Source organism: Rhinopithecus roxellana, chromosome 4 (assembly GCF_007565055.1).
Source record: "Rhinopithecus roxellana isolate Shanxi Qingling chromosome 4, ASM756505v1, whole genome shotgun sequence".
NCBI lineage: Eukaryota > Metazoa > Chordata > Mammalia > Primates > Cercopithecidae > Rhinopithecus > Rhinopithecus roxellana.
The window spans coordinates 50,885,666-50,900,186 of NC_044552.1; the positions used below are offsets into that span (position 1 = coordinate 50,885,666).

The 14,521-nt window shown below is 39.4% G+C and overlaps 1 protein-coding gene across 11 annotated transcripts in view; it reads left to right on the forward strand.

Moving 5' to 3' along the window:
* ELOVL5 (ELOVL fatty acid elongase 5) overlaps window positions 1-14,521 on the forward strand; it is an 85,661-nt gene that overhangs the window by 31,124 nt on the left and 40,016 nt on the right. Inside the window, exon 1 of one of the 11 annotated variants that reach the window (XM_030929525.1) lies at window positions 7,413-7,757. The exons of 9 other annotated variants lie outside the window; for them this stretch is intronic. The gene's annotated coding sequence lies outside the window, so the exon portion shown is untranslated. Of the gene's footprint in view, window positions 1-7,412; window positions 7,758-14,521 lie in introns of those variants that run through there. One more of the 11 variants, XM_030929521.1, reaches the window with a different exon arrangement.

The window sequence follows — 14,521 nt, forward strand, 5'->3', positions numbered from 1 at the left end:
TTTTGTAGAGATGGGGCGGGATCTCAGTGTTTTGCCCAGGCTGGAAGTATGTGCTTTTTTTTTTTTTTTTTTTTTTTTTTTTTTTTTTTTTTTTTTTTTTTGAGGCGGAGTCTTGCTCTGTCGCCCAGGGCTGGAGTGCAGTGGCCAGATCTCAGCTCACTGCAAGCTCCGCCTCCCGTGTTCCCGCCATTCTCCTGCCTCAGCCTCCCAAGTAGCTGGGACTACAGGCGCCCGCCACCTCGCCCGGCTAGCTTTTTGTATTTTTAGTAGAGACGGGGTTTCACTGTGTTCGCCAGGATGGTCGCGATCTCCTGACCTTGTGATCCGCCCGTCTCGGCCTCCCAAAGTGCTGGGATTACAGGCTTGAGCCACCGCGCCCGGCCAGTATGTGCTTTTTTAAAGCATAGAAAAAGGTAGAAGAAATAAGATTATACTTACTTATGTAAATATGTCAATTTATATATGGTAATAGCAAAGTTCCATGCTAAATGCTGTACATGAACCATCTCATCTGATTAGGTATTCATGTTATTCCCATTTGAAGAGAATATTCCAGGTGAGGAGATTGAGGTTTTCAGACATGCATTCGCCCAAGATCACTCCACTTAATTATAAATGGTAGAAGGATTAACATGGATTCAGCTATACTCTTGGTAGCATTTTGTTTTTACTTCAAAATGAAACAAATATTTTTTCTCTACTTTTCATATTTTCTATAGTAAACATCATTTTACTATAGAAAAAAAATTTGTGGTAACATGGGGAGGCAGTAGAATGTAGTGGTTCAAAGAGTAGGCTCTGGAGTTAGTTGGCCTCCTCTCAGTGTAACCTTGGACAAGGGACAGTGGCTGTGTGCCTGGGTGTACTCATATGTGAGAGGGCTGCCATGAGGACTGAGATTACCCTTGTAAATATACAGCAGAAAGACTGGCACATAGTAAGGATGAAGTGAGTGTTGGTTGCTATTATCATTATTATGTTCTGCAAAGAAAAGGACTTGAAAATAAGGGGGAAAAAACATCATTTGAAATAGTGGGCTGGATTAGGTTTTTAAATGGTTATCTGATTCTCTTGGAGAAACGTTAATGTGATGAGAGAAATCACTTTGGAAAGCTTCCTTATAAGCATTCGGTCATTAGCAGACCATTTAGTGAAGGAAATAGCAATTTGCTAAATAATTCAACCTCCTGAAGTGTGTAATTCATGTTTGAGTATAGCTGGCTTAATATTTTCTTAGGACAGCGGGAATACATAAGTCCCTAAACAAATGTGTGGCTTAGGTCCTAGCTTAAGAATGAACTTCTTACATTTAACACTATGAACTTAATATACAATTTATCTTTCTTATTTTACCCTATAAGAGAACATGTCAGTACAGTGAATTTCCACTAATTTGCACTCCACTAATTCAAAATACATGACATGCCTCCTAATCCAACAGGTTATGAAACATACACATGAGACTATAATCAATTTATTAATAAAATCAGTAAAGTGGTGACGTTCTAGGTGAACAGAACTTTCCATATTCTCTTCTTGCAGTCTGCTTGCCACCCCTCCATACACCCGCAGCCCCCATGCTTCCTCACTCACTACATGGCACCTGCTCCAGCGTGAGAAGCCAGGAGCTTGGACTCCCTCCTCTCCCTCACCTTACCCACCCTGGACATCTCTCTTGTGTGGCCCCCGCATTGCCTCTCCTGCCGTGCCTTTGGAGGGCCCCATCTCTCATCTGGACTCCTGCAGTCCTTTTTTAACCAACTTGATGCTGATGTCACCCTCTTTCCAGCCTCTCGCCCCCACTTTCATCCCTTCTTTACCAATCCCCCAGTTTAAAAACAAACTCGAGCTCTTACCTCCTTCTTCAACATCATTTTTCACTTTTTCACCTCTGCCTTCTGTCTGATCCCCACTAGCAAGCCTTAAATATTACTCACTTTGCAGAGCTTCACCTGACCCATTGGTCCCCATACAGAATTGACTGCTCTCTATTAATTCCCCCACCCCCACCCATCCTTTTCTCCTGTACATACTTTGTCATGGCACATAGATCACTTTATTATGGTTATTTGCTGTTTCTCCTTCCCTTGCTAGAGACTTTTGACCTCTCTGAAGGCAGATTTGTTGTCTTGTGGATTTCTGTGTCTCCAGTGCCTGTCACAGTGTGTTAAATGTATGTTTGATGAATGTGTGCTTCTGATGATGATAAAAATAGCTGCCACGAATTGAGGTGTTTATGCATTATGCCAAGTACTTCATACAATTTTATTATCTCATTTAATCCTCACAGCAACTCCATGAAGTATAAGCATTATTGTCCCCATGTTTATGAGTTGGGAAACTGACGTCTATATAGTTTTAGCAGCTTGCTCAAGGTAATATTACAGTGTATGCTATTACAATATAGTTTCAGAGCCTAGAGAACTCAAACTGAAATTATACATATTACATATTACATCTTTCTCATAGAAATGGTAAGACTCTAGTCCTATTGCTGCCACTTCATTATGAGTTAAGTAGTTTAGAGCTGGTCTGGAGATCTGACCACCACTGACAGCTAGGGTTTTTAACTTGGGGACTACTGGGATTTGGGGGACCCTGTAAATGTGAGTTTAATCCAAGCTCTGTCATTTTGAGATGGAGAGAATTTCCCTTTTGCTTTAATCAGATTACCACAATTGATACGGAATCCCCAGAAGTTTAAGAACAACGAATAAAACATTTCTCCAAAAAATTATTTTCCAAAGGCCGGATGACTAATTTATAACAGTACAACCCTTTCATAAAGTGGAGATTATGTGTTTTGATAACTTGACTATGTGAATGAAAATGATTCACCTTAGAGACTAGGTTTTTTAAAAGTGTCAATTTTCTTTAGATTCTGTGAACAGTCATTCCTTTATCTCTTAAATGGAAAACTACTTCTCTGTTATGGACTGAAGGTTTGTGTTCCCCCACTCTCAATTCATATTTTGAAACCCTAACCCCCAAAGTGATGCTATTAGAAGGGTGGGGCCTTTGGGAGGTAATTAAGTTTAAATGAGGCCATGAGGGCTGAGTCCCTATGATGGGGTTAGTATTTTTATAGGAGAAAGAGGGGCCAGTACTCTCTCCACCTGTCCCCATGTCCCCAAGTCATCTGAAGCCAGGAAGAGGACCCTTATCAGGAGCCTAATTTGCTGGCACCTTAATCGTGGACTTCCTAGCCTCCAGAACCCTGAGAAGTAAATGTTGTTTAATCTAGCGGCATGTGGTATTTTCTTTATAGCAGCACAAGCTGGCCAAGACCCTCTCCTTTTCTTCTCCAACTCGGTTGCAATTTATTAAATTGTTCATGTATATGAAAAAAAATCATTGCAGAAAAACATAATACATTTTAAACATGTCACTGCTTCTGTAGTTACATTAATTTTCTTCAAATAATTATTTTCATTGGATTTTGTGTAGGAAGTATGTGATAGCTTTTCCAAATCAAGGTAGGATATTATGTCCTATTTTATATCCATCCCCTAGCGGGCCCTGACCGGTAAAATGTTCTTTCCTTTCAAGGTTGGGTGTGTGTTAAGCTGTTGTTAATTTGTGGTGATTTTTTTTTCTTTTTATGTTTTTTTCACTCAAATTATGATATAAGACATCAATTTCTGTGTTTTGAAATGAACTGAAAATATGGGTCATGACTGGAGGAATAGCTAGATTTCTGAGCTAAAGGGAAAGGACCAGGTTCTCTGTCCCTACCATTTGCAATAGTGCCTTACACATTTGTTGCTCAGTAAAGGCATATTGTTAAACGATTATATATGCCATTTTACAATCTCAGTTCTGTTTCTAAAATTTTCACGTGATTGACTTCTCCAGGAATGCATTTCTGTAATTTCTGTACAGGAATAGGTATTTGTTTCTCCTTCACTATGTCCTTAATTTTCATTTTGGAACCTGTTGGTATCTCTCCCTTGGTGTTCTGGCTGTAGGTGGGCACCTAATTGACTTCATGTTAATTTGATCACTAGCTTTCCTTCATTTTGTTACAGCTAAATGGCTATGACAGCCTAGAGTTGAATATTGGTACTTGCAGAGAATTGAAATGAAGGAAAAATCATATTAGCCAGTCAGAATATTCAGTTACATTAACGTGACTTGCTAAAATCCTTGCAGTTCCACTAAAATGTAATCATCTTAGGACTTAATTCTCAATATTTCACCTTTAGTGATTGCCAAGGAGGTTTTAAACACAGTGGCTCATTTGTTGAATGTAGCACTTGGTGAAAAGAGGAAAAGCATTGCCAAGAAGAGATCTAATCTTGCTGGATAATTTCCAAGGAAGGTTACAGAAGACGTCACCTCAGCCTTTTCTGGGAAGCATCCTCTGTGCTCTGAAGAGCTGTGGGGATTGAAGAGCTCTTTGCTGGTGACAGGCAGCAAAAGGCCCAGAGCAGAGCACAAGCGTGGTGGCATCACTCTTTAGCAAGCTATAGTCATATAGTGACTGCGTATTGTGAAAGTGCTGCTTAACCCTTTTTTGCTTCTCAGTGCATTGACAAGAAAATGAACCAAAAGATGGAAGAAAGTACAGTTTTTTTGTTTTTATAGTATGGTAAACTTTTATTATTTTTCATTTTCAAAAACATTTGGAATCTGACAGTCTAAAACTAAGTTACCAGCCGAGCATGGTGGCTCATGCCTGTAATCCCAGCACTTTGGGAGGCTGAGGCGAGAGGATTGCTTGAGCCCAGGAGTTCCAGACCAGCCTGGGCAACATAGTGAGACTCCTTCTCTACATTTTTTTTCTTTAATTAGCTGGGAGTGGTGGCACATGCCTGTAGTCACAAGCTCCTCAGGAGGCTGAGGTGGGAGAATTGCAAGAGCCCGGGAGGTTGAGGCTGTGGTAAGCCATCATTGTGCCACTGCACTCTAGCCTGGGAGACAGAGTGACGTCGTATCTTAGAAATGAAATAAAACTAAGTTTTCTATATACCAGGTATTAGAAAGGAAAATGGCCAGGAAACTAACTGGAGGAACTTATATAAAGCAGTGGAGTCATAATACATTTATAGACTTTTGTCTCAATTATCTGTGCCTACTCATCTATAGTACTGTAAAGTGAGATTTGGCATTTATGATTCTGACTCTGAAATACCTCAAGATCACAAAATGCCTCTGAATCATCAAAGATTACATTTTAATCAGGAGGATTTTATTTGGTATCTTTCATGATTTTCTTACTGTTTGACAGCAGGCCTCTTTATGAGATGTATGATTCCTTGAAGTGAATTAGATCATTGGGTTGATCAAAACAGTACCCCGATCACCTGAGTAGTCTGGATGAATAAATGTGTACTGGGAAGCTTCATCGGACCACTGTGAAAATGAGTAGTTGAAACACCAACATTTAGGTAAAGCCTTACACAAACCTTCCTTTACAGTTACAGGTGCCAAAAAAGTCACCACCACATGTGATTGGGTTGGGGAAGTTGATTGAATTTTTAAAAAATCAAATGCTCAGCCTTGTTGGTTTTTCTCGTGGTCGTAGATTTTTTTAAAAAATTGAACTTTTTGGGAGAATTGTAGATTCATATGCAGTTGTAAGAAATAATACGGAGACCCCAAGTACTCTTTACCCTGTTTCCCCCAGTGGTGACATTGTACAGGACTGTAGCGCAATATCACTACCAGCATACTGACATTAGTACAGTCCAGATACAGAACATTTCTATCAGCACATGTGGCCTTTATAACCACATCCTCTTCCATCCTGCCTTCACACCCTCTGTAACCCCAGGCAACTTGTTAATCTCTTTTCCATCTTTATAGTTCTGCCATTTCAAAAGTGTTTTATAAATGGATGGCCCTGTTCACTTAGCTTAATTCTTTAGAGATTCATTCAGATTGTTGTATGTATCAAGTTTGTTCTTTATTGCTGAGTAGTGTTTCGTGGTGTGGATATACCATGGTTTGTTTTAACAGTTCACCTGTCGGAGAGTATCTTGGTTGTTTTTAGTTTTTAGCTATTATGAATAAAGCTGCTGTGAATATTTGTGTACAGGTTTTTATGTGAACATAAAGTTTTCATTTCTCAAAAATAAATGCCCAATAACTTCATTTGAATTATGGCATGATATTTAATTATATTCCTATACTATAATTTCTGTAGCAGAAGGTTACTTCTAAAAGGTTACAGAAGGTTTCATCTAAAAGGTTACTTCTAGATGGATACTTGAAGGCTAACCACCTTTCACTTTTTGTTACAAATATCACTGATGACTATCATAAGTCAATCTTAGTGCACATCTGCTTTTATTTCCTTAGTGTGGATTGTTAGAAGTGGGCTTGAATGTATAAAATATTAAACCTTTTTTTAAAGTACCTCTCCTTTTCTTATTTTTAATTTTTTAGTATATCTAATTCCAGAGCAATGTCATTACCTTGGAAAGAAACATCATAAACAGTATCAATCACTTCCCATTCCTTCATTTCACCAGCCCCTGGCAACCACTGATGGATCTGCCTATTCTGGACATTTCATGTAAATTGAATCATCTGTGGCCTTTTGTGTCTGGCATCTTCCACTTTGCATAATGTTTTCCAGATTCATTCATGATACAGCAAATGTCAGTACTGTATTCCTTTTAATGGCCGAATAACATTCCATTGTATGAATGTACCACATTTTGTTAATTCATCAGTTGATCGACTTTTGGGTTGTTTTTACTTTTTGACTATTATAAATAATGTTACTATGAATATTTGTGTACAGTTTTTGGAATGAATGTATGTTTTCATTTCTTTGGGTATATACCTAGGAGTGGAATTGCTGGGTCATATGGTAATTCTGTGTTTCAGTTTTTGAAGACTTGCCATACTATTTTCCATAGCAGGTGTACCATTTGACAGTCCCACCAGCAGCAAGCGCCTGAGTATTTCAGTTTCTCCATATACTCGCTAGTATTTGTTATTTTCTGTTTTTATGATTATAGCCACTCCAGTGGTTACTACATGGGTCTTTTTTTAAAAAAGAACTGTTTTGGCAACACTGCCTCGCTTACCTACCAGGTATGACAGCCACAGGAACACTGTTTATGTTGAAGTTTCCAGTGGTGTCAATTGGCTGTCTCTAGGCTTCTGTAGAAGAGAAAATTGTTTAACTGCTACCTCTCCTGCCAGAGCACCAGACTTGATGTGAAGTTCTGTGAAGAGCCCACCCAGTCACCTGTCAGCTCATTTAGCCACACTGGACAGTCTATTGAGGTACAGAGGGGAGTTACCAGTGTCGTTTGTGGACTCAGTTGCTATTTTGGAACAGAAATTTGCGGAATCCTTTAAGCTGAAAAATTTCCATGCTAGTATGTATCATATGAATAGCAATTATTTACCCTTTCACAGAAAAAAACCCAATAGTCTTTTCTGTGTGTAATGTGAGATAAAGCCTGGAGGGGTTTGTGGTTTTCTTTTTAATAGGTGACAGTTCGAAATTTGTTGCAGATCACAAGCTGCCAAATAATAGCTTTAAGATGTACTTTTTAAAATCAACTGTGTGATTGGCTGGGTGCAGTGACTCACTCCTGTGATCCTAGCACTTTGGGAGGCCGAGGCAGGCAGATTGCTTGAGCCCTGGAGTTCAAGACCAGACCAGCCTGGGAACAGAGCAAGACCCTGTCTCCAAATTAACATCAACCAAAAAATCAACTTGTGATACTTGTAAAGAGCATAAGTTTTGGACCAGCTACAAATTTAAGTAACTTAACTTTGTGAGCTACTTAACAGTAAGTAATGTGATTAACTCATAACTCTTCCTGGTGTGCCCGAAAATTTTTTGATTTTATCACTGAAAGCCTTTTATCCCAGGAAATCCCCCCAGAAAAACCGGAGAGTTGCCTACCCTAAGCCATATAAACCTAGAGTTAACTAACTGGCTCAGTTTGTTGTTTTCATCAAGTTTCTTAAGATCTGTGAACTTTAGTTTCCTCATCTAGAAAATAGGGATAATTCCTTATTGAGTCTTTGAAAAGATGGCTGCATAGTAGGCTCTTTGTAAATGTTAGATCCCTTGTCTTAGGCTAGTAACAAAGTGTTGTATTGTTGTCATAACCAAATTCTATACTTTAGATAATAAGCCTTTTCACTTCTCTTCCCAGTTCCAGTTAAATCAAGGGGGAGCGTTTATATTTTATTAGGCCATGCTTGTAATTGGTGCCTTAATTATGTGTAGTAACCAAAAGGAAGGCTCACAAGAGGAAGTAGAATTGACTTGTAAGAACCTCTTCTTCCAACCCCACTGACCTTGTTAATTTCTAAGCCTTTTATCTATTGTTAACAAGTTACCCCCAAATTTACCACCTGAAAATGCAGAAACATTTACTATCACACACATTTTCTGAGGGTCAGGAGTCCCAGCAAGGCCTAGCTGGGTGATTTTGTCTCAGGGTCTTTCATGAGGCTGCATTCATCTGAAGCTGACCAGGCCAGAGGATCTATCTGCTCCTGAGCTCATTCAGGTGGCTATTGGCAGGCGGCCTGTTTCTTGCCACATTGTCCTCTCCCTAGAGGGAGAAGCCACAACATCTGTTAGCACCTAATCTCAGAAGCGACATACCATCCCTTTAGCTTTATTCTGTTGGTCACACACCCAACCCTGGTTCATCGGGGAAGGGCACTACATAAGGGTGTAAGTATCAGTTGTACCAAAATCTTTGGGGGCATCTTAGACTCTGCCTCCCATAGATACAATATTTACTTGAAGAAAGCTTGAGGTCACGTAGTCTAGGTAATGAAACGAATATAATAGGAAGCAGCTCAGTTTAGGACTGATGATAATAGAGCCAGAGCCCACATTTCTCAACTAGTGTTCAGGTTCTTCCTGTCACCCATTTTGCCTCCTTCCAAGGAATGTATGAAATTGCCCTTGGCCAAGCGTTTGATTTGGCAGCAGCAGCAGCCTGTCAGCAGTGTTCCATACTGCCCCAGTTCAATATGATGAAACAGGGAGTTACTAAATTCCTTCTGTGTCCCAAGAACAGCTACTAGGGATTACAGGGAGCAAGGCAGATGTGTTCCTTGTTTTCACAGAGCTTTATAGACTTGGCCACTGTTGACTCCTGGTAGTAATGGTGTTAAGGATCTCCTCTACTGATAGTAATATTTCTACAGGTGCAGGTGCAGGATGGATTAATGCATGCTTATTATGTGTGATGTGTACCATGTCACATAGTGTTTGGAAAATATGAGAACTGATCTCTACCTTGATAGGAGGTTTTATTTTAGCTTGAGAGATGGTTTGAAAAAATATGATTATTGTCCCCCCGGCCCGCACATCCCCTCCCCCCAGCTGGTGGAATTAGAGGAAACAGGGAATTGCTGCAGAATTTGTTGGAATAAAAAATAACTTGTCCTCGAGATCATCATCCTAGTCTAGGCTCTATCTCTGTAATATAGTACATGGATACCATCTGGGTGATAAAAATTAAAGGGCAGCAGGGGATTTTAGTAAGCATCCAAAAGCTAAATTTATGTATATAGAATTGGTTCCCAAAGCAGGCTGTTCCCCAGAATTACCTAAGGATCTTTTCAAAAAGATATTTCCTAGCATCTATTGAATTAGAATTTCTAGGAGTGGATCCCAGAAACCTGTTTTTAAAGCTGTTAGGTGATTTTAAGATGCAGCCAGATTTGAGAGCCCGTTGATATGAAACTCTAGAAAGTCATTCATTCATTCATTGATCCAGTCATTATTCATTTATTCACTCATAGTTTCAGTGAGCAGTCAACAATTGGTCAGGCACAGATCCAGGCACTCTAGCGATAAAATGGGAACACCAGAGGCTCTGCCCCTGAAGAGCTTAGAGCCTAAAGGGATGTGGACAGAAGAACAGATAATTACAGTATAACTGATAATCACAGCACTTAAAAAATAAGCCTGTAATTTTATCACTGATTGAGATACAGTAGAAGTGATGATGAGAGTATGAAAATGAGGTCAGGGAGGATTGCTGCCCCTTTACTTCCCATCTGGGTCTCAATTACAGAGATCTTAAAGGACTCTGTTACCAAACATCTTGTTCCAAACAACTTTTTTTTTTTAACTTGATAATGTTATTTTAAAACTACATAGTTCTGTATCTTTTTCTCATAAAACTATATGAATTCAGGCAATACTAACACATGTTGTCACCATCTTTTATGTAAATACGTGAAGATGTACTCTTGAGAGACTACATGGGGTATTTTAAGAATGGTAGGCAACAGAGTTGGAGACGTGGTTCAAATTCTGACTCTACCCAACCTCTGTGACCTTTGGCAACTCAGCCCCCTTTTCAGTTATGGTAAATGAATAAGTTTATTGGCCATCTATTGTATGCTAGTTGCCAGGAGTACAAAAAAAAAAAGGCTTATCAGATGCAGATTTATTTCTGCTCTGTAATAAGGTTGGGATAGACACTGGTCTGCTAGAGAAGTCAATCACCAGCATCTCCTTGACATTTCAGAGGAATTTATCTAGAGTCTTTTACAAATCCCCAGATTCACAAGTGTCATTATAGCATGTGAGTCCATGCCAAATAGAGAATAACAGAGCTATGAGGTATGGATGTGAGCACGTTTCACTGCCCATGGACCTTGCAGGGAACTCCAGTTTATGCCTTAGCAAAATTCTTCCATAAACATTAAATATGAAATTGATCATTGTCAAAGGTCTCTGTAATGATGATAATAATAGAAACATTTTTACAGCACTTGCTGTGTCACACACTAAACATTTCACATATCTTAACTCATTTAATCACATGAGGAAGTTAATGTAATTACCCTCATTTTACAGTCTAATAAACTAAGGCACAGAATGTTAAGTAACTTGCCCAAGGTTACACAGCTAGTAAGTGGTGAAGCAGGGATTTGAACCCAGGATCTCTGGCTCCAGATTGTGTGTTCCTAACCACTACCACCCAAAAGTGGTTGAGCCACAGATGTCTTTGCACACTGCTTACTAATTTGTACTGTGGCAGAGGTCATGTCTGTCTCTGTCACTGTCTTGTTCCTCACAAGCAATACTGCTTGACACAAAGTAGACACTCATTAAACAGTTGTTAACTCAGTGAGTCAACTGCCTTTCAAATGGTTGGTAGCCTGAAGAGCAGTCATTCTGAGAATCATTGGACACACAGAAATAAAATCAGTCACGAGGATGACTGACTCCTGCACCTGATGGATTTTTTACCTTGCTTCACTGCAGCCTTGTGGACATTAATTAGTTACTGTCAGCAAAGTTCTATGTGAAAGTGGAGTTCTGAGTCCAGCTGCAGCAATCTGGCCTTCACCCACCAGCAAGGAGCATTGTGTGTGAATTATGGTTGTCTTCTTCCAAATAACAGTGCTTCACCCAATTAAAAGTTATCACCACTTCTTCTAGTTTCAAAAGAAAATTAAGTTGGCAGCTTTAAGATGATAAAACTCTACAAGAGTAATTTTCTATAGTCATGAACCCTTTTCTGAATGCTCGTTTGTTTTGTGAATTGTTGTAAGTGGTCCTTGTCTTGACTCTGCTGAGAACTGGGGGAAGAACTTTGAACTTGACTACCTTTGGTCTTTAGCTGTGAATAAGAATTCCCCTAGAATAAAGTTCTAAAATCTGTTACCCTCCCCCTACCAACTGCTGAAAAAATTTTCTGTATCTGAGTTTTTTAAGATCAAGTGTATTTGTGTATTGCCTTTCAAGACTAGAATACATCTTTGTCTCCCAGTGGAAAAGAAATTCCCTTGAATGTTTAAGAGGTTTTGTGTGTGTGTGTGTGTGTGTGTGTGTGTGTGTGTGTGTACGTGCATGTTTTTGTTTTTGTTTTTTATGGGTGCACACTTTACAAAGTGCCTTTACTGATCATGTAGTAGATGAGAAGAGAGCATCTCTGTTAGAGTTCCAGATAACTAGCACTGAGAAAGTTTTCCCCGAGGAAATGTCATCTGTAACTAGGATTTAGTGCGTGTTTTAAGATGCTGCCATTGTGGAGTCAGTTGTGCCATTTTCTTTTCTTTTTATTTTGTAATAACAGGTGTATCTCCTCATTTATACTATCACCAAAATAGATGATTATTATACTCATAGGACAGCTTGGAGTACTTGCTGTTAAAGAGTTTGGACTCTCAGGAGTTGCAATTTGTTCCCATAATAACTGAACACAGAAGTATCTAGCTCATATAAAAGTTGAAGTTGCTGTATACTAAATGAATTGTCTAGACAGCAACAAGAGGGGCAGCGGAGTGGAGGTAGGCTTTGTAACACTTCATTTGGGCCTTGGAGAAAAGGTTGGAAATGAAGGCAAGAGGACAGGGAGAAAGGACCACAGATAACAGCCACTGGTGTGACTCTTCCGCCACGTTAGAAGGATGTCCTTCTCCAGCGATGGTTAAAAAGTGCTTTTTAATTAACTGGTGGCAGCCAAAGAGCAGGAAGTGGAGGCTTCTGTTTTGACCCTAAACTTATTTTTGTAAAACAATTTGATTGTTGCAACATTTAAAAGTTTCCCCTCCAATTATCCATTATACCAGAATGAAGTTGTTCTGCCTTCTTCAGCTGTGGAGCTAACCTGTGGCAGTGCTTTGTAGAACCTATCAGTGCCCCAGTTTTGCAGTTACTAATCTAGAACCCCAAATAGGGCTGTGGTTTTTTCCTCCATGTATGATACATGGCAGGAAAAATGACTTTGTCAGAGAATTACAAGAGTTTGTTATGTCCTTAGAATGGAGGTTAGAAAGTATAGGAATTCTGTGGGGGGAAGAAAGACAATAAGCATAGATTCAGAGTGTTAGGATGATAGTACGCAATCAGATGTACCACTGTTGGTGTGGTAGGTCTTTTTGAGCCAAGATTTAATCCAGAGTTATCATTTATTTAAATGCCAACACTTTAACATGAATTCTGTTGTCAGGTTACTTTCATTTCTAAAGCTTGTTAGTACTTGGATGTTCTTTCCTTTATGGTCTTCATGACATTTTGTGTTTTAACATTCCTAAGCAAGGTGTGGTTTTATTTGGGAGCTGATTTTCCCAACCTAGAAAAATCTTTTTAAAAAATTCTAGAATCAGGGTTGTGACTACCAAATTAAAGCACCGTTTAATTTTTCATTTTGTGTAACTGGCAACCAACTTGAAGAATGTTCCCATGCCTGCCTAACACGATTTGACTGATAAAAGTGATGGATGGGAATGAGAGAAGAGAAAATACAAGGAAATCGCAGTCTGATCCCTTGCAGTACATGAGTTTGTAAACTCAGCTGACTCATTTTTAGGTGAACAATAACCATTAAAAAAAGTAAAGCAGGATATGATGAAGTTAAGCTAGACAATAGCTAAACTTTTTTAAATCAAAAGGAATGTGACTTGACTGATTTCACAGGAAAGGGAGCTTTCAAAGCAAGCTGACTGCTGCCTTAGAAGCCAAACAAACCAAGACTTGGCCCTAAAAAGATCTTTACTGCTTTAGAGTCAGCAAACAGCCTGGTTGTGGGTTTAGGAAATAAACTTTTCTTTAATATAATTCTTATACCAGCTCTTTACTATAATACATATTTTTAAAAATCTTGATACCTTTTAAAACAGATTTGCCTTAAGATTCCAGTACTTTTCCTTTGCTGGGCAGCTTTCTCACTCTCTCCTACTCCAGGTAGAAATGGCCAAGATGCTTAATATTTGCACTCTCCTGGAGACATATACTTCACCTTGAGAATTGTGACTGTGCCTTCTCCTCATTAACCCCAACCACCTCCTTCCATTGTTGCCACCAACCCCCATTCCCTCCTCTTCTGTTGTCCTTGGGAGCCAAGTGGAAAGGAGGAGGAGGGGGACTGATTTGCTGTAAAGCTTATTGTAGTGTCTTTTTTCAAGCATGCTTCTAGCACCTAGTTTGATTATTAGTTCAAAGTGAGCACTGATGTTGACTTAACCTCCCACATATGATTCGCCTGGGCATATACTTGCCCATGGAGGGAGCTGAGCAGTGGACAGATGGCTTTTCCACATGAGCAGGACTCTCTTTAGGGCTTTGGGTTTTGCTCTGTGTTCTGCTCGTGTTAGTATTTCCAGATTTTTGTATTCCAGGCTGTGGTAGTTCCAGTCTCTCTCTCGAATTCAGGCCCAAGGATCCTAAAATTCTACAACACTTAGTATAGTACATGGGGAAGGAACTAGCCAGGAGCACAGAACGGATCCATGGTAGTGGGGGTGAGTCAGATGAAGGTGTGCTGAACTCCCTTACACTGTCATGCTCCTTTCAGCTGTATCTTTAAATATAGGGTAGTTTATAAAGAGAATGATCAGCTCCAATCAGTTTTTTGTAGTGAGATACTTAAAATGAGACACGATTATAATAAAGTTGCATGGTTACCAAAAACACTCCAGAATTTTATAATGGGAAGTGGCTTTTTAAACTAGGAGTGTCTTTTGGAAAATGTGCGCTAAAAAGGAATTCTTTAAAAGTGGTTCTAATTTACCTGCCCATAATCCATTTTTACTGTCATTATTTTCTGTGCATGTCTCTTGAACT